Source organism: Cervus elaphus, chromosome 15 (assembly GCF_910594005.1).
Source record: "Cervus elaphus chromosome 15, mCerEla1.1, whole genome shotgun sequence".
In the NCBI taxonomy this organism is placed as follows: Eukaryota; Metazoa; Chordata; class Mammalia; order Artiodactyla; family Cervidae; genus Cervus; species Cervus elaphus.
Window position 1 is genome coordinate 64,130,380 of NC_057829.1, and position 27,311 is coordinate 64,157,690.

General features: G+C 40.9%; 1 protein-coding gene across 1 annotated transcript in view; it reads right to left on the reverse strand.

Annotated features, from left to right (window-relative positions):
• LOC122708909 (dynamin binding protein) overlaps window positions 1-14,357 on the reverse strand; it is a 113,849-nt gene extending 99,492 nt beyond the window's left edge. The window contains exon 1 of the mRNA XM_043925727.1: window positions 14,186-14,357. The gene's annotated coding sequence lies outside the window, so the exon portion shown is untranslated. The remainder of the gene's footprint in view (window positions 1-14,185) is intronic.
• Between the last annotated feature and the right edge of the window lie 12,954 nt (window positions 14,358-27,311).

Genomic DNA, 27,311 nt, shown 5'->3' on the forward strand with positions numbered 1-27,311 from the left:
TCACTCCTACATTAGAAAGGTTGGGCTTTGATTTTAGGTACTTGGGAGCACCTGAAATGTTTGAGTAAGCAAGTATAATGGTTAGAATTAGAACGGGTTTTAAGTATCTGAGCACTCCCAAACACAAATGTGTGTGTGTACACATAATTTTTTTTCCCAGATAAAGACAAAAAGGTATTCCAAGGCAAATCATCCAGGTCATTTATCTTCATATCATTTTTAAAAAACAGGTTTATTGAGTTGCAACTCACATACTATAGAATTAATCCAAAGTGTACAATCCAATGGGTTTAGTAAATTTCCAGAGTTGTGCAACCTGTACCATGATCAATTTTAAAACATTTTCATCATCTCAAAAATACACTCCATACCCATTAGCAGTCACTTTCCATTTGCCTCCAAAAATCTCCCCATCCATCCCAGCCCCAGACAACCAGTAATCTACTTTCTCTCTAGACTGAAAGATTTGCCTTCTCTAGGCATTTCATACAAATGGAATCATACAATAGGTGGTCTTTTGTGACAGGCTTCTTTCACTTAGCATGGTTCAAGGTCTTTATATAATTTTCAAATATAAATATGAAACTTAAAACACAATAATTAAGAGCACAGATGACAAAGCCAGACTATCTGGATTTACCTACTAGCTCCACCCCATGTTAAGGTGATTTGAGGTAAGTTACTCAACTTCTCTGTGCTTTAATTTCCTCATCTAGAAAATGGGTTTAGTAATAGAACCTGCTTCATAGGGTCACGGTGAAATTTAAATGAGTTAATATAAATACAGCACTTAGAAGAGTACCTTACACGTAGTAAGCACTATACAGGGGTCAGCTGCTATTATTACTGTTGTTGTTTTTGTTGCTCTCATCATCATCTGCATTAGAGAGCAAGACTATGGACAGATATTCTCAAAATCCTTGTCATAGCTTTAGGATGTTTTTTGGCATTTAATGGGTTTTTAAATGAGTGTCTCAGGAGAAAGAAGTGGGGAATGACTAACTGCTAAAGAACACAAGGTTTCTTTCCAGTGTGAGGAAATGTTCTGGAACTAGACAGTGGTGAGGATTGCACATATGTGTAAGACACCCAAAAAAACCCCAATCATATACTTTAAAAGGATGAATTTCATGGTTTGTGAATTATGTCTCGATTTTAAAAACTGAGTGTCTCTCTTGTTTTAGAAACTGCTATATTTCAGGCTAAAAATAGTGAAAGCATACGTGGATATCCTGCCTTGAAAAAAGCCAGAAATTTAAATCACTTCCCTACTTATGCTCCACTTTGTCCTTCAAGTGTTTCCTGTATTTCATGTATTAAAAAGGTATTTATGTTTTATTCCCACTATTAGCTGCAGATGGAGGATAGGTAATACGGTGTTTGATTATGTGAACTTTCTAGGGCATGGCTACATAAAGGAGTAAATTTAAAAAGAGAAATCATTTTTCACTTCTAAATTATATTAAGTAATAAATACATTCAACAGTTAAGAGCTCAGATTTAAGTCAGAATTAGTTTCAGTTTTTGGTTCTGCCATTTGTCAAGCTATGTGAGCTTGGGCAAGTTACTTAAACTACTCAGAACTTGTGTTTCCTCATCTGCAAACTGAAGATAACAATAGTAATTTATTTTATGGTGTGTATGAGGATTAAGTTTGATCATGTAGGGAGCTTCTCTGGTGGATCAGTGGTTAAGAACCCACCTGCTAATGCAGGCGACAAGAGTTCAATCCCTGGTTCAGGAAAATCCCACGCACCACAACTACTGAGCGCAGGCGCCCGAGGTCTGATGCTCTGCAACCAGAAGCCGCCACAGTGAGAAGCAGGCGTACCCCACTCACTGCAACTAGAGGAAGCCCTTGCACAGCAATAAAGACCCAGCACAGCCAAAAATAAATAAATAAGTTTGATCATGTAGGTAAAACCTTTAATACATTTCCTGGTAAATAGTAAACCCTCGCACATTTTGTAAATGTCAGCTATGAGGATGGTGATGATGATGATGAAATGAGAGGAGAACTGTTATCATCGCTCATACTGATGATGACAATAATAAAGATGAGGCAGCAACTTCTGGGTGGGGCCAACTGCTCAAAATTGCTAGTCTTTTTGAAAGGAAGGGGCAGTAATGTGACTCTTTGTGGTTACTGGTCACAAGGACAAAGCAATTGACACCCCCCTCTACCCTAAGTTCTAAATGAACTACATAGTTCTATATCCCACAAAGATCTGGCGGCAGTTTTACTTAAGAGATCCTTGCCTATGGGTCTAAGAAAACCTTTGCCAAATGCCTTCCAGGGATAGCAGAGGAATATGAAATTAATTAAATTAATATCCTATGGAACTTACACCATCCTTGTTCTCAAGCCTTCAGACTTAGGCTAGGACTATACTACTGACCTTCCTGGGTGTCTACCTGGCTGACAGCAGATCATGGAACTTCTTAGCCTCCATAATCCTGTGAGCCAATTCCCCAAATTAATCTTTTAATAAATGCAAAAATAACTAATATCCTAAAAAAAAAAAAAACCTTCTAAAAAAGTATCCTCCATTTCCAGGAAAAACATTAACACTACTGTCAAGTCCTTCAAACTCATACACCTCTTAAAAATTGTTTTTTGACTTGACATTTTTCAATTTGAGATTTCCCCTGCCCTACTTATACTCCCACCATCTTTTCTTTGGGACTATGGCAATAACTTCCTAAATGGTTACCCACCAGTCTTATCTCCCTCTGTTCTATTTTCTACACTGTACTAGGATTATCTTTTTAAAATACAAACTCTCATAATTCTCTACTGCTTAAAGTTGAAAAGAGTTTCTCATCCATCACTGCTAAGAAGTATCTGAAACTCCTTTGTAAACTGTACAGAGCTCATCATGATCTGGTTCCCACACATATGTTTGGCCTCATCTGGACACCCTCCACCCACCACACACCCTAAACTCTAGCCTCATCCAAATACTGGCAGTTCACTGCAAGGTACTACATTGTAACACATATTATTACAACACATCTACAGACTGCTTTTCAATCATATTATCTCCAGTATGTGCTGTTGCTACCTGTGACTACGGTAAATAGGAAGTGTTTATTTTTGTTAAACTGAGCACTGCAAGGAAGAACACTCCATAACTAGCAAACCACCTCTGGTTGACACTTCTGTTATGAATAATAATAATACTTTAGTTTTTAAGCATTTGGAGTCACCAGAAGAGAATATTGACCAAGTCTGACTCCCAACTATGGAATCTAAGAATAAAGTTTGAATATACTGGTTAAATTCAACACAAAGATTTCCAGTAATTTACTGTTATCAATACCTTTAATTAAAGCAAACCTCTTCTTAAGATAGCAAGTTAATTTCATAATAAAAGTGTAAGCAGTACTATAACAAACACATAAAATGTCCTTATTCTATGTTAGATTTTTAGTCTTAGTTTTATTAATTGTTGGGCTTTAAAACTAGATGAAAACACTGACATTGAGATACTTTTTTTAACAGTCATCAAGCCACTAAATATTGGTGAAAGTGAAAGTGTTAGTCGCTCATCTGTGTCTGACTCTTTGACCCCATGAACTGCAGTCCGCCAGGCTCCTCTGTCCATGGGATTTCCCTGGCAAGAATACTGGAGTGGGTTGCCATTCCCTTCTCCTGGGGATCTTCCTGACCCAGGGATCAAACCCAGGTCTCCTACATTGCAGGCAGATTCTTTACCATCTACCCACCAGATAAATAAAGCCAAATATAGCTTCACACATCAATAATTTTCTTTCTTTTTATTTTTATATTGACTAATTACCCTGTAGAACTATTATAGTTGACTAGTGAGTCAAGGGAACAAGACTAAAAGAAAAATAAAACAAAACTGGACTTCATGTCTACAGCAGTCCAAATATTATTATAATTATTGAACAACATCTAGACAGTGGCAGCATAAAGAACAGATAATAAACACTATAGGTGTGAAGACCATACATATTAGTATTATGCTCTACAGTTTGGCTAGCAGCTCAGGAATAAAACACAGGACCCCAACAGGCATTAACAAAGGTCTGATTTTAATGTAAACTCATTCTCCTCTTAACTGACCCTTCAGGGATTCTGTTTCCTGATAAGCAGATCTAAACTATAAGACAATAATATCCCAAGGAAGTTCTGGCACTGAGCCCCAGAAATCCTTAAAGAAACAGACACTGTCTGAAAGAAGAAAACCAGACCACTCTCTCACTTCTCCATTCCCTTCTCTGACTCTAGGGACCATGAAAATACCTTGCCAAAGAGAAGCTATAAAATTCCTTCTGAGACAAAATGTTTTTTAAATAGAGATATCTGTTGCTGATTATGTCATTCCCTATCACCTGGAACATTTTGGAAGACTCCTCGGAAACGACCTCTGGACCAGACCAAGTTGTATGTGGGTCAGTGAAACCTTTCTATTTATGGAGACTGAATAACTTGGAACCTCCAAGAGTGACTGACAGATTAAAAGTGTAAATTAAAAAAAAAAAAAAAATTAAAAAAAAATAAAATAAAATAAAAGTGTAAATTAACTCACAACTGGGAAATAAGGTTGCATCATAGCCATTCAAAAAAAACCCTGAATGTGGGAAACTACATGACAAGACTCTTTAACAAAATAAACTGTAATCAAAACTTAAAATGAAAACGAAAGGAAAGGGAACTTATCAATTAAAAACTACTTAAGAAATGTATTAGCTGAATGCAATGGGTGCCATTTCTTGGATTCCAATTCAAACAACTGTTTAAGAAACTGAGACAAATGGGAGAAATTCAGAACATTGACTAGCTTCCTGATTATATATTAAGGAATGACTGGTGCTTTTTCTTAGGTGACAGTAATGGTACTGCTGTCATATGTAAATAAAACGCAATTCTTTTTTTTTCCTTCTAAGTCACTAGAACCAGAGAATCTTAAAAAGGGCAAAGGGAGGTGGAACACAGAAACAAACTCAGCTTTCTACATCTTAAATTGAGTGTTGGATACATGGGACATTTGTTGTATTGTTTGTTCTTTATTCATTTTTGCAAATCTCAAATATTATTAATTATTAGGAAATTATTATTTTTAGGAAAAGGTCAAAAAGCCAGAGAATGCAAGCTGGATGGGTTAGTTTCAGATTCCCTTTCTGAGGTGCCATTCGTTTCTGTCTGCAGAGTCAACACAGGATCTGGGAAGAAACTCCCCAGCCAGTCCAGGCTGCAGAGTCCTCCCAGTCCCCCTACACCTCACACGAGTGAGTAGCGTGGTGAACGTGAAAAAAGGACAATCATCACTAACCATGTGACTGTGTAAGTCATTCCTGGTCTTCAGGCAGCCCCTTACCTGAGAGCTGCTATGGCATGCTGGTTAAGAGAGTGGGTGCTGGAGAAAAACAGGCTTGAGTTTCATTTCCTGTTCTATCACTTAACAGCATTAAAAACTTTAGGGCAAGTTTCCTAACCAACTTATACCTGAGTTTCTCCAAATGCAAAATGAGGATTACAACAGCACCTTCCTTATAAAATTGTTCTGAAGATTAAATAAGAATGCAGTTAGGACTATGACTGGCTAAAATATTAGCTGCTGTTAGTATATTATTATTGTTGTTTTAAATTCCTTTCCCTTCATTTGAATTCAGACTCCTAGTGAACCCCAAGACATATTCATAATAATATACTTATTGCTATCATCATTGCTATAGGAAAGAGAGAGAGATCTGAGTGAAGTAGAAATAGGGACGTGGAATTAAAATATACGTGGACAGTTTGGATCAGATTTGAGGGCCAGGTAATGTGTCAAGCTGTAGAATAATAGTAGGTAAAAATAATGGTTAAGTGGTATTTTTCAGGACCTTGACTCAGACAATGGTCTATACAAGACAGATGGGTCTACAGCTGTGGCCTCCAGGACAGCATTATGGTGTATGTGTGTCAACCCCACCCCCCCTTTTTTTCTCTTAGCACCCTACAGAGTGCTATTTAATATGATTGAGCCTTGCTTTATAATAAAGTGACCAGGTATATGCAGCATGACTGCTCATCATGACAATCCTGAACCAGATCCAGAAACAATAGAAATGCCAAAAGGTTTCTGCATGCTGGGGATGGGAGGAAGAATAAACTAGAAAGGGGGAGGACATGGGGTGTGACGCTGGGCGTTCAGCACCACTTGGCATATCCACTGCAACTTTTTTTTGCTGATGGGGCAGATCATTTATCCTGAGAATCAATCACCTCCTGAAAACAATGCAGAGTGTGTGCCGGCCCGGAACCTATGAACCCACGTCAGCACTGACTATTCTCTCTGGGGCCCTACTCCCACCATGTGCTTGTCAGCAACACAGACACACTCCACTTTCAAAAACCACAGCGTGGCTAAAACGGATGTAGAGAAATTAACTCTGTGGCTGGGTTGACAGAAACGCTTACAAGGTCAAGCAGGAAACTGGGACTCTACTAGTTTATCGAACCCATGAGGCTAAGAAAACTGTCTTCCCTTACCTCTCCCTTAAGACTTCCCCTCTCTATAACACAGAGCTGCCTCCTTACAGATTGACTCATTTTATGGGTTCCATCTGTTGAGGGCATGTTACGCACTAGGCAAGGCTCAAAGGTGCTTGGGATTTATCAGTGAACAAAACAGGTTCCTGCCCTTGAAGAATTTCCTCCTGGAGGGATGGGGAAGGCAGACAACAAGATTTGAGGAAGTGACAGGTATCTCAGCAAAACGAAAAAGAGCAGGGTAAAGGAATGAGTTAGGAGGGGAGGGCATTGGATGTTGAATCTATCAGCTGATAACAATGTTAAAAATTCTGTCACTTCCGGCAATTTAGTACCATACTCCTTCACCTCACACTAGCAGAAGGTGATTAGGGAAACAAGACAATATTTTGGGCTTATTTCAGAGTCAAAAGAAAATAAATTACAACTATTTCCTCCATACTTTTTATTTTCTGAAAGATAAATGCAAATGTGGTCTAAAAAAGGAAGGTGCTAACTGAACTGAAGCTGAGTGACATCAAATAGATTCCTCCTCTCCTTCAAGCTAGTCTTCAGTCTGCTGGAAGATGGACTATGACTTCTCCATACTCTGTAATGAGGCTGGGCTGTCTGTGCACTCAGACACAGCCTGTTAGAAATGTCCAAGTCATCAGCAAGCAATAACCCCACCTCTATAAACTAATCATATCTTTCTTACAGCTTTTTTTCCCCCCAGAAGATCAGTCAAAGCAAGAGAAACAAGAGTTGATGGCCTAAACCTGAAAAAGGAGGGGTGATGCACAATTACATAGCCCAATGTTAGCTGAATTCTCCTCCTTCAAAAAGTAATCCCCCCATACCTACTCCCCAAAGATCAGAGAGAGAAACAGTTTAACAGGGATTGATTCTAAAAGGCAGGATCAAAGATTTCCTTTTCTATTTGCAAATTTTCTACAATTAAGAGGCATAATTTTTATAATTAAGAAAAAACAGCTAGCTTATAAAAATCATGTACCAAAAGAGATGGCCCTGAGAACCTACTGCCCAACACTCTAGCAGTTATGACTGCTAAAGAGCTACTTGCTGAACCATCTCAAATTCTGAGAGATATACTTAGGTGAGATTTATACCCAGAGCAGAGACTGATCCACAGAGCAAGGAAACTATAATTTTACATATCTTATATTTACAATCATGCTGATGACTTCAGTTATGCTGAATATGGTGCTCTCATCCTTCACACCAGCTTTTTAAATTCTCACTCTTAAAGCAGGAGGAAAAAGATGACATAACAGTGAAATCAGCTTATATTGGAATTGTGAGATGTTTACCACAAATTTATATATGCAGTGTTCAGAAATACTGAAGACTTTTATTAATCTTCTTATACTTGAAGCTAAAGTTCAGCTTAGGATTTTGGTTTGCAGCCTCCTGACACCATCTTATTTCTCTGGACACAAATCCTGAAAAAGTATTTGACAAGGCTTAATACCCATTTATGATGAAAAAGCTCAGTAAACTAGGAGTACCTAAAGGAGAATGCCTTAACCTGACAGAAGTGTCAGTCACTCAGTCATGTCCGATTCTTTGTGACCCCGTGGACTGCAGCCTGCCAGGCTCCTCTGTCCATGGAATTCTCCAGGCAAGAAAACTAGAGTGGGTTGCCATTCCCTTCTCCAGGGTAACCTGATGAAGGTACACCTAAAACCTAAAATAAACATTATATAAAATGGGGACACTTTAGATTAATTCTCCTTAAGAATGAGGACAAGATAAAGATGTTCACTAACATAGCAACATTTTTGACATAGTTCTGGAAGTTCTGGTCAAGGCTGTGAAGGAAAGATAAACAAGAAATACAAGGATGGGAAACAACAAAACTATCAGTATTTTCAAAGGACATGATTAATTATGGGGGAAAAGAAACAACAGTAAACAACAGACTATTTGAATAAGACAGTGAAGCCGGGCTGCAAAATACAAGATTAACTTACAATAATCAATACCATTTCTCTTAAACTACCAATAGCCAACCATAAAACAATAGTAATAGAAAGACATGATTCACAATAGTAACAAAACTGTCAAGTATTCAGAAATTAATTTAGTCAAGAATATCCTCTTAGACCTTTATGGAGAAAACTTTAAAGTTCTAATAAGGGGCTTAAAAATGAGCTGATGAAGTATTCAAGGGTCATGACGTCTGCAACTAATAACTCAAATGGGTAAGAAAAAATGGCACAGAAATGTAGACAGGGAGTAATAAAGCAAATATAGCAATGTGAATCTAGCTAAGGGATATACAGGAGCTCTTTATACTAATCTTAGAATTCCTCTGTTAGTTTTAAATTATTTCCAAGTAAAACAAAAATTCTGGAAAAAAAAGTGAGTTGAATAAATGAAGAGACACATGACATACTTCTGAATGAAATAAGCTAATATCAAAAAGATGTTAAGCCTCATTCAAATAATTTATAAATTCAGTGTAAGCCCGATAAAAATTTCTCACAAAATTTGAGGAACTTGATAAACATACTGCAACCATTATATGGAAAAATAATGACCCCAGAGTAGCTAAACAAATTTAAAAATAAAAGAGATGGGATACTTGCTGTGCCAGTCATGAGGATGTATTGCCAAATCACTGTAATAAAATTAGAGCAATAAAAAACAGAGCAAGAACTGACAAACTAATGGAACAAAACAGAGGCTTAGGGATAGACTAGCGTATCCATGGAAACCATATAGGAGAAAGAGGGTATTACAATGTAATGAAAGAAATGATGGGTTTTTTGGATATGTTACTGGAAAAACTGGCTCATTAATGGAGAATAATAGGGCTGGATCCCTATCTAACTCATGTGTAATGTGGACTCTAGACAAATTAAAGAAATAGCAATAACTTGGGGACTGGCAGGGCCTTCTAAAAACTCTAAAAGCATAAGACATAAGCCAAAGAATTTACTTATTTCATTATATTGAAATTAAGAATTTTTATTGATAAATGGACGACACAATTAACATATAAGAAAACATCTACAAAGTGATGATAAACGAACATCTATAAATTGTCTTACACGAGTCAACAGCAACAACCCAGTAACTTCAAAAGAAAATAGGCTAAGACAGGAATCAGTAATTTCTAGATAAAACTATATGTATGAGATGTTTATAATCATTAGTAATCAAAGAATACAAATGAAAACGGCTTTGCCCCTATGAGATTACAAAAGGTGGAGACCAAGAGAAAGCTGAGTGGTGGTTGGGACATGATATAAGACCCCTCGAACACTCTGGCAGGAGAGATTGGTACAGCTATTGTGGGCAGGCATCTGGCACAATCTAATCAAATTCAAGACATGAAAGCCCATGACCCAGTGATTCCCTTCTAAGTGTATACCCCCACTTCTATTACACAGTTTTAGAAGTGGACAGGTATGAAGATGCTCACTGCAGCAATATTTGTGCTGGTAGGAAGTAGGGACAATCTAAGTATGTATTACACGGAGAGGAGATAAGCAAAATTGTGGTTCACACACGCACACAGAGCATGGGACATAATACAGCATTCAGAAGCAAAGAATTAGATGTACACGTAGAAACACAGGAGGGGAAAAAAAAGCATAATGAAATGCATCATTACCAACTAAAATGCAGGGAGGAGGATAAGGGAAATAAAAAAAAAAAAAAAAGACATCTTTTAGGCTCCTTGCATGTTTAACAAGAAGAATTCAAATGACCTATGATGAAAACAAAATTAGAATTGTTTCCTTCCCCTAAGTTTCCAACTTTCCTAACAACAAAAGCAACTTTGGTTGCCAGTTTTGTTGATGAGTAACAGCTTTTCATCCTTTTTCAAGCAGGAAGGGAAAAATTCAGGGATCAGCAGAGTACTAAAGGGATCAGGGGAGAATGGTCACGAAACAGTGTTTTTGTTCTCATGACCTCACAACCTGACTGAAAAGAGCCGATTACCTCTTGATTAGGAGTGAGATTAGGAGTGATTCAGCTAAGGGCACATCGGTGGCATCAACTTTTCACGTCCTCTGAAACTACTTACTTTCAGAACCTTTTCATATATATAATCCTCTAGCCTTCCCACAGAGATCCCACACTTCTTAGAATCTAAAAATTCTAGAGCTAGAGAGCACCTGGTTATCCTAAGATGAGCAAACAAAGGCCAGGGGACTGCAGTTCAGGGTCACACAACTGGTATGAATGGGAAGCCCTTACTGACTGTGCCCTTGTCCCCTTTCTGTCTCTCTGGCCCAGCAGCCAAAGTGATTCTATTAAAACATAAGTCATCAGAAGCTTCTCTGTCCAAAACGCTGAACAGGCTCCCCCCCTCACTCGGAGTAAAGGCCAAAATACTTTACAAAACCGCCTACACTGCTATGCACACCCTGTCCCCGACCCCAACTCCTACCACCCCTCATCTGCTGCACTTTCCCCTCACCCACATGGGGGCTGCTTGACCACCATGACCTCGCTGTCCCTCACACATGCCAAACATGCTTCTGCATTACGGTTTGGAACTTACTGACCCCTCTGCCTTCTGCTCATTCCCTCACTCCTCTCAAGACCTAGATTGAAAGCGATCTCAGTAGAGGCCTTCTTAGACCACTCTGCACTTTATGAGTGCACTCCTCCTCCTCTGCCACTTACACCTCTTTCTGTTTCTTCACAACACTTACAATCATGTGACCATGACCCATTCACACATTTATTTCCTGTCTGCCCCCATGCTACCAGAATATCTACTGCATGAGGGCAGGGCTTTTTCTGTTTTGTTCACAGCTATATCCCCAGCACCAAGAACAGATCTGGTGCTCCATTAATATTTGTTGAGCCTTGGTTTGTTTACCAATTCTTTCATCATAAGGTTGATCTGTGATATGATTTTATGACTGCTAGTTCATACCTTTCTGCCTTTCCAGGTGAGAGACTGATATCTTATAATTAGCTCCTAGCCAACAAGACTAAGTTATCCAATCTTAAAGGTTAGTTTATTCAGATGATTTCCTAAGCAAGGCATAATAAGAAACTATTTAATATTAACTGAATTCATGTTTAAGGGTTGCCATTTCCTCCTCCAGGGGATCTTCCCAAACAAGGGATGGAATCCACCTCTTCTGCACCAGCAGGCAGTCTTTACCACTGGGCCATCTGGGAAGCCCACTGTAGGGTAGGTAATACATTAACTAACTTCAGAAATGACAGACTAATAAACCTAAAAAACAATGCAAGCCTTATATCTGGTAGTGGGTATGCAAACCTCCATTTGCATTCTAGTTTAATTGCTTTTGTCACTTTAAAAAGTTCACCAAATTTTAAAAGTATCCGTAATCTGAACAGTCACTGAAGTGTCTGAAATATGAGAAAATCACCTTTTGCTTATTTCAGCCCAACCCTGATAAAGTGAGTGGGAGAGATGAGAAGAATAACAAGTTTGAAGATTCACTAGGAAATCTGTTGAAACTGTTTCCTTCTGAGGCAGAGAAATGAGTCTAAGGGCTCTGGAGGCTTCCTAAATTGCAGTCTCCCAGTTTAGGGAGGATAAAAATCTATACACAGTCCCCTTAACCCTTTTTCAGAACCAGAGCCTCATGGAGTCTTCCACTATGTTCTAAAAATGATATTCACTCTGAGTTTTTAGGAGACCTAAATGATGATTCAAGAATTACGACTTATCATGTACTTTAAGAGGAGAAAAAGTGATGTAGGTTCAATCAGTGCTTGAAAGAGGCTCTGAACTGCCTCTTTTATGTGGATCAAAGAGCAATGTGAAGGGGTCTCTGCCCGTAAGAGGGACACTAAGAAGAAAGGAGCCAGAAAAGAAACAAGAGGTGGGAAAGGCTCTACTCTGGAGCTGCAAGACAAAATAACATGTACATATTTGGACAGATTGTCTACGAAGATTATCACATCTCGGCTGGAAATTCACACAGTATGAACACTGTATAGAAGACACCTTATCACATTTCCGAGGCAGAATGTTCTTGGCTTATTGCAAAAGTTATCTCTGCACTGCAGAGATCCCATCCCCAGGCCAGATTTTAGCAGCTCTCCACCATACACAAAGCACTCCATTACAGTCTCTAAAATTAGTGAATTCTATGTTAACACAGAAGTAATTTGAAAAGTCTCTTTTGACTTACATTTACTCAACAATGATGAAGTGACTGGGAGCATTGAGAGTAACACTGAATTTGAAGATATGCTATGCATGATGCAGAGTTTTAAAAAAAACATGTTTTCTAAAAATCGTTATTGTCACAATAAGTGACATATATTTCAAATTAACAGGTAAAATCAGGGAACTTTAGAGATGGGAGTCTTAGAGATCCTTTAATTCAATAATTTAGAGAAAAACAGGTGCTGAGGTTTAAACTAACTTGCTCATCACCTTGAATCAATTCTATGCCGTGAGTAATAAACACGGCAACAGTCTAAGAAACAACACCTGTATGCTGGCACATACTTCACTCTTCAATATACAGCAAGGAATTAATCGAGCCTGTAACTTCAGCTATACAAACATGTGCAGCTAACCTATGTGTGCTAATGTCGCTTCAGTTGTGTCTGACTCTCCACGATCCCATGGACTATAACCCTCCAAGCTCCTCTGTCCAGGGGATTCTCCAGGAAAGAATACTGGAGTGGGTTGCCATGCCCTCATCCAGGGATCTTCCTGACCTAGGGATCCAACCCACGTCTCCTGTATGGGTAGGTAGGTTCTTGACCACTAGTGCCACTTGGGAAGCCCAGTTAATCTATGCTCAAACACTAAATATTAATGCTACCACTGGCTTGCCACATTCCACACCAGTGATAGTGAAAAGAAAGCTCACATTACTACAAAACAATTACTGTAAAACAGACCTAAAGGCAAATTACTAACTACAGAATAATTTGTGAGTATCCTTCATTACTATATAAATGAGACAGACAATAAAGGATAAAAAGATTGCATGTAAAGTGGAGTTTTTTCATTTAAAATTTAACTGTATACACCAACCATTTTCCACAGCACCTAACTTGCAGCAGACCTGACCTGTTTGTAAGCCCAGTATTCCTTTATTCAACTGACAGCATGGACATCCTTTTTAAGGCTAGATGCCTTGAGAAATTGATGCCTGGTGGACATCAGTACCTGCGTCAGGAAAGCAGGTGTACCAAATTCCACCAGAAGCAAACTTGCATCTCTAGCCAAACAGGTCTTACTCTCGTTTCGGAAACCGTCCTTCTCTGCCTCCCTGACACAAAATCACGTCCTACTCCGACTGAAAGTGACGCTGTGTGAACCAAAAGAATTTCTTCATCTGTAAAATAACGCTGGATTTTTTTCCAGAGTTTACAAATATCGCCTCATTGCCGGAGTGGCAGGGCGGTGCAGTGCAAAGATCCCTGGGCTTGCCTGACACAATTTAAAACGCCCACGTCTGCACCCCTCGGACTGCCGGCCACCTGGCTTCTTCGAGTCCCCAGCGCCTCCTAGGGCTCGACCGACCTGGACCGGAGGGCTCCAACGAGGGCCCGGCGCCCCGCTGCCTGTCGGAGGCTCCCGGCAGGGGTAACGGCCGCGGCCGGGCAGGGGCGGCGCAGGCCCAGCATCCCGGGGCGTCCCTCGGGGCCCGGGTCCCCTCCGCCCGCCGCCCCTAAAGACCGAACCGCCCAACCCGGCCTCGCCCGGCCCCTGACCTGCTCTCCGCTGCCCGGCGGTCCCTCGGCGCAGCGGGCAGCTACGGCCGCACGTCCCAGGCCCGCTGTCACCTCCGCCTCTGCAGGCAGCGGGCGGGTCAATCCCGCGTGACTCAGCGCCGCGGCCCCGCCTCCAGTCTAGGCTTCCGCCTCGCCCGGACCGCGCGGCCCGGGGGCGCCACGCTTCGTCCCGGCGCGCCCACCCCCTCAGGGCCAGCCCCGCGCTCTAGCCCCCAGACGGCCCGCCCCGTGACGTCAGAGGGGGTGGTGCTCCAGAGCCTCTACCCCGGGAAACTGAGGCAGCCGGCCGCGCGGCGCCGACCCTGCTGGGCCAGCTCGAGTGTCAACCCCCCGTGGCGCGTTCAGTTCTACGTGCAGCTCTCTCTGGTCGAAAGTTCCTTTCCTCCCTTGCTGATCCCTCACCCGCTACACTCCCCATCCAACCTGGGCGGGGGTGGGGCGGGGGGTGGGGGGTGAGTTCCATTTAGAGAAGGCCCATTAAATTCCTGTCTACGGTGCGGTCCTCTATGTTGCTCCGAGGTAGATCCTTTTATCACGTCACAAAATGCTTGCCGTTCACTTCGGCCTGTTTTTTTCTGAGGAACTTCTCTCAGGATTTCGTCAAGAATTTGAGAGTAAGGAATGACAGAATGCCAGAACTAGGCAGGGCTGAGAGCACGCTTTTAACTCGTTCGTGAATCCTTACAGGATGTTCTTTGTGTGTTAATGGCCATAAAGTCACACTGCTTGGCTTCTTGCTTGGCTTCTTGCTTGAATTTCTGTGCTTGGTTCCTGGGATCTATCTGGGAGATGCTCAAGAAGATGAAACAAGTCTATCACTGTGAACACATAACAGATAAACCTCTACAGATGGTCCCCACTTAAAATTGTTGGACTTAAGATTTTTCCACTTTAAGATGATGAGAAAACGGTAGGCATTCAGTAGAAACTTCAGTAGGATTTTCAATTTCAATCCTTTCCTGGGCAGGCGATTTGCTCTAGGACACTCCTGATGCTGAGAGCGACAGTAAGCCTGCTCCCAGTCAACCACAGGATAAGGAGGGCAAACCACCAATAGGCTTTCAACCATTCTGTACTCATAAACAATTCTGGGTTTCACTTTCAAAATACACTATTCAATAAATTACATGAGATATCCAATGCTACTGCTACTGCTAAGTCACTTCAGTCGTGTCCGACTCTATGTGACCTCATCCCTGGGATTCTCCAGGCAAGAACACTGGAGTGGGCTGCCATTTCCTTCTCCAATGTGTGAAAGTGAAAAATGAAAGGGAAGTTGATCAGCCATTAGCGACCCCATGGACTGCAGCCTACCAGGCTCCTCCGTCCATGGAATTTTCCAGGCAAGAGTACTGGAGTGGGGTGCCATTATCCAATACATTATTGTAAAATAGGCTTTGTGTTAGACGATTTTGCCCAACTGTAGGTTAACGTAGGCTTCCCTGGTGGCTCAGTAAAAAATCTGCCTGCAGTGCAGGAGACCCGGCTCCATTTCCTGGGTTGGGAAGATACCCTGCAGAAGAAAATGGCAACCCACTCCAGTATTCTTGCCTGGAAAATCCCATGGACAGAGGTGCCTGGCGGGCTACAGTCCATGGAGTAGATTAATGTGAGTGTTCTGAGCACGTTAAAGGTAAGTCAGGCTCTAATGTTGTGTATGTTAGTTGTATTAAATGCATTTTGGACTTAGGATATTTTCAAATTACCATGGGTTTGTCTGGACATCCCACTGTAACTGGAGGAAGATCTGTATTTCAAAATTCTCATCAGATATTGTTTCTCCTTTCTATTACTTGTGTGTGCTTGTTAAAATATATGTAACATCAGTCAGTTCAGTTCATTCGCGCAGTCATGTCCGACTCTTTGCGACCCCACGAACCGCAGCACGCCAGGCCTCCCTGTCCATCACCAACTCCCGGAGTCCACCCAAACCCATGTCCATCGAGTCGATGATGCCATCCAACCATCTCATCCTTTGTCATCCCCTTCTCCTCCTGTCCTCAATCTTTCCCAGCATCAGGATCTTTTCAAATGAGTCAGCTCTTCGCATCAGGTGGCCAAAGTATTGGAGTTTCAGCTTCAACATCAGTCCTTCCAATGAACACCCAAGACTGATCTCCTTTAGGATGGACTGGTTGGATCTCCTTGCAGTCCAAGGGATTCTCAAGAGTCTTCTCCAACACCACAGTTCAAAAGCATCAATTCTTCGGTGCTCAGTTTTCTTTATAGCCCAACTTTCAAATCCATACATGACCACTGGAAAAACCATAGCCTTGACTAGACGGACCTTTGTTGACAAAGTGATGTCTCTGCTTTTTAATATGCTGTCTAGGTTGGTCATAACTTTCCTTCCAGGAGTAAACGTCTTTTAATTTCATGGCTGCAATCACCATCTGCAGTGATTTTGGAGCCCAGAAAAATAAAGTGAGCCACTGTTTCCCCATCTATTTGCCATGAAATGATGGGACCGAATGCCATGGTCTTAGTTTTCTGAATGTTGAGCTTTAAGCCAACTTTTTCACTGTCCTCTCACTTTCATCAAGAGGCTCTTTAGTTCTTCACTTTCTGCCATAAGGGTGGTATCATCTGCATATCTGAGGTTATTGATATGTAACATAAAGTCTACCATTTTAAACATTTTTAAGTGTATGGTTCTGTGGCATTAAGTACATTCACATTACATCACCTACATCCATCTCTAGAACTTTTCATCTTCCCAAACTGAAACTGTATTCATCAAACACCAACCCTTCCTTCCTCTCTCTCCTCAGCTCCTGGCTACCACCATTCTGCCTTCTGTCTCTATTAATCTGACTGCTCCAGGTACCTGTTGTAAGTGGAATCATACAGTGTTTATCTTTTGAGTTTTTGTTTGTTTTTGCCACATCAGGGACTGAACCCAGGTCTTTGGCAGTGAAAGCCCAGAGTCCTAACCATTGGACTGCCAGGGAATTCCCAGTGTTTGTCTTTTGTGATCGACTTATTTCACTTTGTATAGGTCCTCAAGTTTCATCCATGCCATAGCATATGTCAGAATTTCCTTCCTTTTTAAGGTGGAATGATATTCCCTTGTATGTATATACCACATTTTATTTGTACATTCATCTGTCAATGGATGTTTTCCATCCAACATTTGCTTCTACCTTTCAGCCATTATGAACAATGGTGCTGTGGACGTGGGTGTACAACTATCTGTTTGAATCCCTTCATTCAGTTCCTTTGTGAATATGCCCAGAAATGGAATGACTGGGTCACATGATAATTCTATGCTTCATTTTGGGAAGAACTACCATACGGTTTTCCATCTTTGCTTTTTGATGCATGTGCACACTGTGGGCAGAAAACTGTCTAACATATCAATATCTTGGATTTTGACAAAACTTAGCAAATGTGTCATTTGCCTGTAAAACAGTAACTTTTTTTCTCTCAATAATAAGTAATTAACATCACAAATCCCCTGGCTTTATTTTTGAAGATACTGTTCCTATTCAGCTAACCACAATTTTGTTTGAGTTTTGGGGATGTGCTTTTCTACTGGTTTTTGGACAGAATCAAGTATGCCACATGAAGGGGGAGGGATAAATTGACAGATTGGGATTGACAATACAGACACTACTACACATAAGGTAGATAACTAATAAGGACCTACTGTATAGGACAGGGAACTCTACTCAATACTCTGTAATGGTCTACATGGGAAAATAATCTGAAAAAGAGTCGATATACCTATAACTGTCTCACTTTGCCGAATACCTGAAGCTAACACAACACTGTAAACCAATTATACTCCAATAAAGTTTTTTTTAAGTATGCTATACAAAATCAAGATGAAATTAAAATGAAGCACTTCATTTTAAAAAGAAAACAACTTTGGATGTCTGAATGTACACCCAACTCACCTGGAACCTGTTTCTTTTACCTGAGTCAGTTTCGGAATGATCTGATAACTGAATCTAAAACCTCTGGAGGTTTAGTCAGTTCAGTTCAGTTCAGTTCAGTTGCTCAGTTGTGTCCAACTCTTTGTGACCCCATGGACTGCAGCATTCCAGGCCTCCCTGCCCATCACCAACTCCCAGAGTTCACTCAAACTCACGTCCAATGAGTTGGTGATGCCATCCAACCATTTCATCCTCTGTCATCCTCTTCTCCTCCTGCCTTCAATCTTGCCCAGCAACAGGGTCTTTTCCAATGAGTCAGTTCTTCACATCAAGTGGCCAAAGTAGTAGAGTTTCAGAATCAGCATCAGTCCTTCCAATGAATATTCAGGACTGATTTCCTTTAGGATGGACTGGTTGGATCTCCTTGCAAGGATCTTGTTGGATCAAGGGACTCACGAGAGCCTTCTCCAACACCACAGTTCAAAAGCATCAGTTCTTTGGCGCTCAGCTTTCTTTATAGTCCAACTCTCACATCCATACATGACTACTGGAAAAACCATAGCTTTGACTAGACAGACCTTGTTGGTAAAGTAATGTGTATGCTTTTTAATATATTGTCTAGGTTAGTCATAACTTTTCTTCCAAGGAGCAAGTATTTTTCTAATTTCATGGCTGCAGTCACCAACTGCAGTGATTTTGGTTCCCCAAAAAATAAAATCTGTCACTGTTTTCCACTGTTTCCCCATCTATTTGCCATGAAGTGATGGGAGCAGATGCCATGATCTTAGTTTTCTGAACGTTGAGTTTAGTGAGTACCCTAAAGGCTAAGAAGCACTGCCCTAGGGCATTGTAAAGATTCTAATCATCAAATGCAAAACAATAACTCATCAACAATAATTTACAACACAACATTTGCAGTACAACAGGCATTATGCTATATGTTTTCCATTCAGCCTAACAAAGACAACCAATAAACTCCCTATCCTCATGTCCACATTTTAGAGAAAGGTTGTTGTTCAGTTGCTAAGTCCTGTCCAACTCTTTGCAACCCCATGAACTGTAGCATGCCAAGCTTCCCTGTCCTTCACTATCTCCTGGAGTTTGCTCAAACTGATGTCCATGGAGTCAGTGATGCCATCCAACCATCTCATCCCCTGTTGCCCCCTTCTGTTCTTGCCCTCAATCTTTCCCAGCATCAGGGTCTTTTCCAATGAGTTGGCTCTTCGCATCAGGTGGCCAAAGTATTGGAACTTCAGCTTCAGCACCAGTCCTTCCAATGGATATTCAGGGTTGATTTCATTTAGTATTAACTGGTTTGATCTCCGTGCTGCCAAGGGACTCTCAAGAGTCTTCTCCAGTACCACAGTTTGAAACAATCAATTCTTCAGAGCACATCCTTCTTTATAGTCCAACTCTCAAGTCTGTACATGACTACTGGTAAAACCATAGCTTTGACTATAAGGACCTTTGTTGACAAAGTGATGTCTCTCTTTTTTAATACACTGTCTAGGTTTGTTATAGCTATTCTTTCTAGGAGCAAGCATCTATTAATTTTGTGGCTGTAGTCAGCATCCACAGTGATTGTGGAGCCAAAGAAAATAAAATCTGACACTGTTTCCACATTGTTCCCATCTATTTGCCATGAAGTGATAGGATTGGATGCCATGATCTTTGTTTCTTGAATATTGAGTTTTAAGCCAACTTTTTCACTCTCCTCTTTCACCTTCATCAAGAGGTTCTTTAATTCTTCTTCACTTTCTGCCATTAAAGTGGTTGAAAGGTTGTTTATCTGAGGTTGTTGATATTTCTCCCGGCAATCTCAATTCTACCTTGGGCTTCATCCATGCAGGCATTTCACATGATATACTCTACATATAAGTTAAATAAGCAGGATGACAATATACAGCCTTGACATACTCTTTTCCCAATTTTGAACCAGTCCGTTGTTCCATGTCCAGTTCTAACTGTTGCTTCTTGTCCTGCATACAGGTTTCTCAGGAGGGAGGTAATGTGGTCTGGTATTCCCATCTCAGTAAGAATAGGAAGAGTCAAAAAAAAAAAGAGAATAGGAAGAGTAAGGTAATCATTAAGAATATGAAAAGTAAAAAAAAAAAAAAGAATATGAAAAGTAAGGTAACAGACAATATATCATTAAACAAATGGTATGCCAAATAATTACAGGGTATGGTGAATGCTGTGAGGGAAATAAACCAGATGATGTGATAAATTAGACCATAGGGAATTGAACCCTAATGCCTTAGGCATCCATTGTATATAATGAATTGATCTCTCTCCTATACAGGGGAATGGCACAAGTTATACCTGGTCCTTGAGAGAACTGAGAATGGAGAATGGAGAACTGTGAACTGAGAACTGTGGTGTGTTCTGCGGTTTAGATGAGGATCTGGTCTGATAAGAGCCAAAGTAAGAAGTGGAAACTTTCTTTGAATATATTGGTTGGGAGTCAGGAAAGTCTCTGCGGACGTAACATTTACTTGTGACCAAAATGATGAGAAAGAACCAGCTATGCAAAGAGCTGAGGAAGTGTCTTTCCAGCAGAAGGAACTGAAGGTGCAAAGCCCTAAAGTGGAAAACAGTTTGATCAGTTGCAGAACAGAAGAGAAGCCTGTGTGAGAAAGAAATCAAGTACTATAAGATGAAATGATAAAACAAACAAGAGTGAAGGTCTCCTGGGCCTGATGGGCCGTGGTAATGAGTTTGAACTTCATTTTAAGTCAATGTACTGATACATAATAAAATGTCCTCGATTGAAGAGACTGAAATAAAAAGGACCAAAAGAGATATGCATGTGGAACCTCTCTGTTAACAATAACGACAATATCCTCCTGTAGAATACTAAAACAGAAAAGTTTAATTTTTTTCCTGGATAATCCTCAATAAGCTAAAATCAATTCCTGTAGATTTTGACTAACCACATTGATCAAAACTATTTAGGTGTGTCATCCTTTGATCCCATGTCTAAACCTAAACCCACTCTATCAGGACACAGTTAAGTGTCCATTACTGTTATAATGAACTGCATCACTAACAGTTTCCATGGCTGGCCGCAAATCAAAGCCGTTCCCCATGGCCTCCCTCTGGAGCAATGTAGTAGTAGAATATACAAGGCACCGGTTTAGCCTTTTATATCAGAGAAGGAAGAAATAGCACTTGGAGAAACACTAATAACTATTTGTCAAAATGGTGCCAGAATGCACTTGAATAGTAAGGAGAGGACTCCTATTGGGTGGAGGAAGGAAGGGTGGGGGAAGTCTGGCTCTCTTGGGGAGGAGTCCAGGGTGATTTTTGAGGAAGAGTATCTGTCTAGTGGACTTGCACTGAGGCAAGACCAGCTCCTAGATGAAGATAATGGAGGTCATTTAGCTCCATTTAGGAATAGACCCCAGTTGGCAAAAGTAAAGCCGATTACTATTTTGTTCTTTCTAGAAGGACTCTGTAAGGAAGTTCTGAATTCAAACAAAGGACCGTATCATGTTTATCTTAAGAGTTGCTCTTATATATTGATATAGTGTTTCCTAGGGGGCTCCTTCTCTTCCTATCTGCTTGCAGAAGCTTGAAATTGGTTTAATGAGGAAGAGGAAATCCTTTCATAATTAGAAGTAAAAATCAAACTAGCAAACAAACAAATCTACCTTAAAATGCTAATGCCTAGTCCAGATAATATTTTGGAAAATAATCATTCTCTTGTGTATCCATCAAAATATATTTAAGTGAGGACTTCACTCATTGTGCAGTAGATAAGAACCTGCCTGCCAATGCAGGTTTGATCCCTGGTCTGAGAAGATTCCACATGCCTTGGAACAACTACCAAGCCCGTGCACCACAACTACTAAGTCGGTGTTCCAGAGCCCAGGAGCCACAACTACTGAAGCCCACGTGCCTAGAGCCCATGCTCTGCAATAAGAGAAGCCACTACAATGAGAAGCTCACACAGCATAACAAAGAGTAGCCTTAGCTTGCTACAACTAGATAGAGAATGTCTGAGCAAAGTGACAAAGACCCAGCGTGGCCAAAAATAATTTTCTTAATTAAACACACATGCATACATATGTATATATGTATGTATTTAAGTGACACTATCAGATTTCTTCTTATTTTCATAGGAGATAAGAAAGAAAGAAGATAGTTGAGAATCTGGAAGGAGGTAGCGGAAGGAAAAAAAAGGGGAAGCTGAAATACTAAACACAAGTTTATAGTAAATGTTCATTGGGACCTGACCTTATGTTAAGAACTTCCCATATATCATTTTTTTCTTTTATTAATCACGAAAAAATATCATAAAAAAAGGAAATAGAACCTGGTTCCCATTTGAATAGCATCAATAATTCTTTAAAAATAATCCACAAACCATCTTTATTTTCTTTCCCAGTTTGCCTACATTAATGAAGAAAGATAATCAAGATCATCATTTTCTTCTCCAAATAATATTGGTGGTTTGGTTTATTCTTAGCACATATCATGTCAACAACCAGGCAAGTAATTGTTATCTTTAGCTTATAAATGAGGAACTGAGGCATCCTGGGGCTAAACAGCTGGCCTAGTGCTTCCACACTTCACATAATTCACTCTCAGAAAACCATCACAATAATTTTTGACTAAATGGATACCACCTTCCTAAATTTTTAAAATATTCTTACTTATTTTTTATTTAATTTAATTGTTTGGCCATGCTGCCCAGCATGCAGGATCCTAGCTCTCTGACTAGGGATCGAACCCATGCCTCCTACCATGGCACCAAGTCTTAAGTACTAGACCACCAGGGAAGTCCTAAAATATGTTTATTTAAATTTACTCACCTTGTTTTTTAAGGAAAAATTTGTACCACTCCCATAAATGCAAAACCAGTATATAGATTGCAATTAATAGGAGATAATCTTCAAAACAAATACATTGAAAACAAAATGGTTATTAAATTCTAATTCTGAGCTTGAGGGCTACTCTCCTCTTGTTAAAAAATGAAAACAGCCAATGTTAGAAAGCAGACCACCTTACCTGCCTCCTGACAAACCTATATGCAAGTCAAGAAGCAACTGTTAGAACCAGACTTGGGACAATGGATTGGTTCCAAATTGGGAAGGGAGTACGTCAAGGCTGTATATTGTCACCCTGTTTATTTAATTTATACGCAGGGTACATCATGTGAAATCCCAGGCTGGAAGAATCCCAAGCTAAAGTCAAGATTGCTAGGAGAAAAATCAACAACCTCAGATATGTGGATGGTACCACTCTAATGATAGAAAGCTAAGAGGAACTAAAGAGCCTCTTGATGAGGGCAAAAGAGGAGAGTGAAAAAACTGGCTTACGCTGAAAGTGAGAAGGATAAAATCCGAAAAGCTTCACCTCAAAGACTTTCGGATCAACCTGCCGGACAAAAACGTGCCTCCTCCCTCCATTGAGCCTTTGACACCCCCACCACAGTACGATGAGGTCCAGGAGAAGGCCCCTGATGCCCGGCCCCCTGACTGATGGCCCCTCCCAGGTGGATTCCCTCCTGTTTCTCGTCCTCTGCACCAACAGACCCTGAATGAAGCCACTTCAGCCACAGTTGAGAAGCGGAGGGGCCAGGTGTGTACTTAGCTATTTGGATGGGGCCAGGAGCTGAGGGCGTTCTAGGACTGGGGAGTGACTCTGCGGTCCCTAGGACCTCCAGTCACAGGTGCATCGGAAAGAGCTGCTGCCTCAGATCTTGTGAAGCTGTGACCCCATCCAGGGAAGCAGTGCCGGCATCTTCCCCTTTGTCCTTCTTTGACATTGAATTGCTGGGGACAATACTCCTCCTTCTACTTAGGAAAGGATACGTAGCAACTGGCTTAGATCATGGCTTTGTTTTGCTTCCACTAGGACTGTTTTGTTTCCAAAAGAAAATAAGTTATGCCTTCACTTTCTCCCTGGAGTCCTGCACTGTGGGTAGGAAAGATGACCAGCTTTGCAGAAAGGACATGCCCATGTCATGAATTAAGCTGAACAAGAGGCTGGATGATTACATGGGGGTGAGACCCAGGTGGGGTTCTCAGAGCCCCTGATGCCATCAGTTGTTTTGAGGCCTCAAGACCTAAGGATGCATAAAATCCTAGTCTTATTGGTAGACTTTTACTAGTCTCTCCTATGTATTGGCAAAAAAAAAAAAAAAAAGGAAAGCCATCTGAGATGTTCTGTTCCTCCTAAAATGCCGTGCAACTGAGCTTTTTGTAATAAAATATTTTATATGTCGTAAAAAAAAAAAAAAAAAACTGGCTTAAAACTCAACATTCAAAAAACTAAAATCATGGCATCCAGTCCCATCACTTCAAGGCAAACAGATGGGGGAAAAGTGGAAACAGTGACAGATTTTATTTTCTTTGGCTCCAAAATCACTGTGGACGGTGACTGCAGCCATGAAATAAGACTCTTGCTCCTTGGAAGAAAAGCTACCACAAACCTAGAGAGCATGTTAAAAAGCAGAGACATCACTTTGCCAACAAAAGTCCGTAAAGTCAAAGCAGTAGTTTTTCCAGTAGTTATGTACGAATGTGACAGCTGGACATGAAGGCTGAGTGCTGAAGAACTGATGTTTTCAAACTGTGGTGTTGGAGAAGACTCTCTTGAGTGTCCCTTGAACAGTAAGGAGATCAAACCAGTCAATCCTAAAGAAAAGCAACCCTGAATATTCATTGGAAGGACTGATGCTGAAGCTCCAATACTTTGGCCACCTGATGGGAAGAGCCGACTCACAGGAAAAGACCCTGATGCTGGGTAAGACCGAGGACAGGAGGAGAAGGGGGCTACAGAGGATGAAATGGTTGGATGGCATCACCGACTCACTGGACATGAGTTTGAGCAAACTCTGGGAGATGGTGAAGGACAGGGAAACCTAGTGCTGTAGTCCATGGGGTCAGAGAGTCGGACACAGCTTAGCGAAGGAACAACAAGAAAGTTAGAACCCAATAGAGACTTTCTCCTTGATATATTCAGAAAGATCTAAATAAATTATTAAGAGAATAACTTTTTCACTATTTATTGCTTGGTTGGAGCATCAAACAAAATTGGCTCCTACATCACTTGAATTGTCCTGAAGAATATCTAGAGTGAGTCTTTATCCATATTTGTGATTCTTTACCCATATTTTGGGAAATACCTGATTTCCCAAGATAACAGAGCTTGAAAAGGACAAAGTTAGGTTTCAAACCACCATCTGCCAGTCTCAAAGTCTTTCCACTGTGCAATGTGGGCTCGCCACTCAGACAGTTTCAGAACTTTGCTTAGAACCAGCCCTGTTTTTCTTCTCCTGGCAAAATTGTATCTTCCTGTGTCCACGAGGCTTAGTGATGTCATGACCTTCAAAGTCCTTCCTGAAAATATGCCGGGAACTATATATCACACTCCAGAGGAAGACTGACTCTTGCATGGCCTGGTGGAACTGTGCTCTTTTGATGTGACCCTGTGCTTCTTTAACACAGTCTAGGAATGTTTCACCTGCTTAATAGCTAACGCCGTGCTGTGCTCACTTGTGTCCAACTCTTTTCGACCCTCTGAACTGTAGTCCCCCAGGCTCCTCTGTCCATGGGATTTTTCAGGCAAGAATGCTGGAGTGGGTTGCCATTTCCTTCTCTAGGGGCTCTTCCCAACCCAAGGATTGAACCCACGTTTCCTGCAGCTCCTGCAATGACAGGCATATTCTTTACCACTGAGACACCCAGGAAGCCCAATTGCTTCATAGACTGTTATAAAAAGTGTCTGCCTCTCCCTCTCCTCACATAAGCTAAATTCACAGAAGGCAGAGACTAGTGGATTTATCTTCGTATCGCATTGCTTAGCAAAGTGCCTGGCACATAGGTGTATCTAATAAATGTTTGTTGAATGACTGAGTTCACTTGACTTAAGAAACTCAGTAAAATTAAAACGATGCTTGAGTTTAATAAATTATAATGTTCTTTTGCTGCTTTTGCCTATAACCATCCATTCTCTTTTATTTGGTAACAGTGTTTTTTGAAACAAACAAAAAAAATGGGAACCAACTCTTCTACACTAGGTTCCCATCCTCACTCTGCGCCTTCTGCGAGTGGTCATATAATCCCGAAGTGACCAGACTCATCATGATGGTTTTAGGGACAGACATGTCACCCAATCTGCTCTTGAGAGCCAGGCCCAAGAATCAATAGTTTGTTGCTAGGCTGACAAAATACAAGCTTGAAGCTGCTACTGATCATCTAGTCCCACATGGGGAGAATGTGTATGAGAAGAAAGTCACCACCGAAAGTAATAAAATCAAGAAGTGGAGAAAGATTCCAACCCAATAACTGGGGCACCTGGTTCCAACTGTGTCTGAAAACCCTTTTTATAAATTTTTAGTTATCTGAACCACTAACAGTCCCATCTTTAAACTACTGGTTCAGAAGTGCCAGACTGAGATAAAATGTTTACTGTTTCCTAGCAAAATGAGAGAAATTTCATTGATAATACATTTTTTAAAAAAATATTGGCTCCTTCACCAGGTGAAGCCACATCCCATGTGCAGCAGGGCCCTTGATGCGGTGAGGGCAAAGGTGCAGGGAAGTTGTGGGAAATGAAGAGAATGAAGGTAGAAGAAGGAAAGATTCATGAGGGGAAGGGGCGTGGGGAGGAACAGTAAGCGCAGAAGGGAGGAATAAGAGAAAGTGAGAGGTAAAAAAACCTTTATACATAGTGAAATTTAACTTCTGGGAGGAGGGAGAGAATGGATGCTTGCTTAGGCATTTGTCCAGAGGGAATGTTTACTCATGGTTTAATAGCCAGAATGAAGTTAGTGCTGAAGTGAAGTAATAGGCTAGGTAGAAGGTGGGCATGATGGAGTGTTGATGGGAGTGTGTGTATTAGACAAATCATGGTAGCAATAAGTGAAGATGATGCTCCAGACCCATGAACTTTGACTTCTCTCATCCTGATGGCACATTTGTCCCAAGCCAGTCTATCCCACTTTCTCAATCCTTGTTTTTGAGATGACTGGTCTTATTAGGGGTATTTTCTCTGGCCATGGAAAAAGTGAATCTTACTGGCTCACTTATGACTAGATTCAATGTGGTTTGGATGCTATGCTGAGTTGTAGACCTTTGCGAAGTTAAGCTTCTAGCATGTTAGATCACACACAGACACACAGACACACACACACACCCTTTAGACCCAGGAGATGCAGCTGCACACACACACCCCTTAGACCCAGGAGATGAAGCTGTGCATACACACATATACCC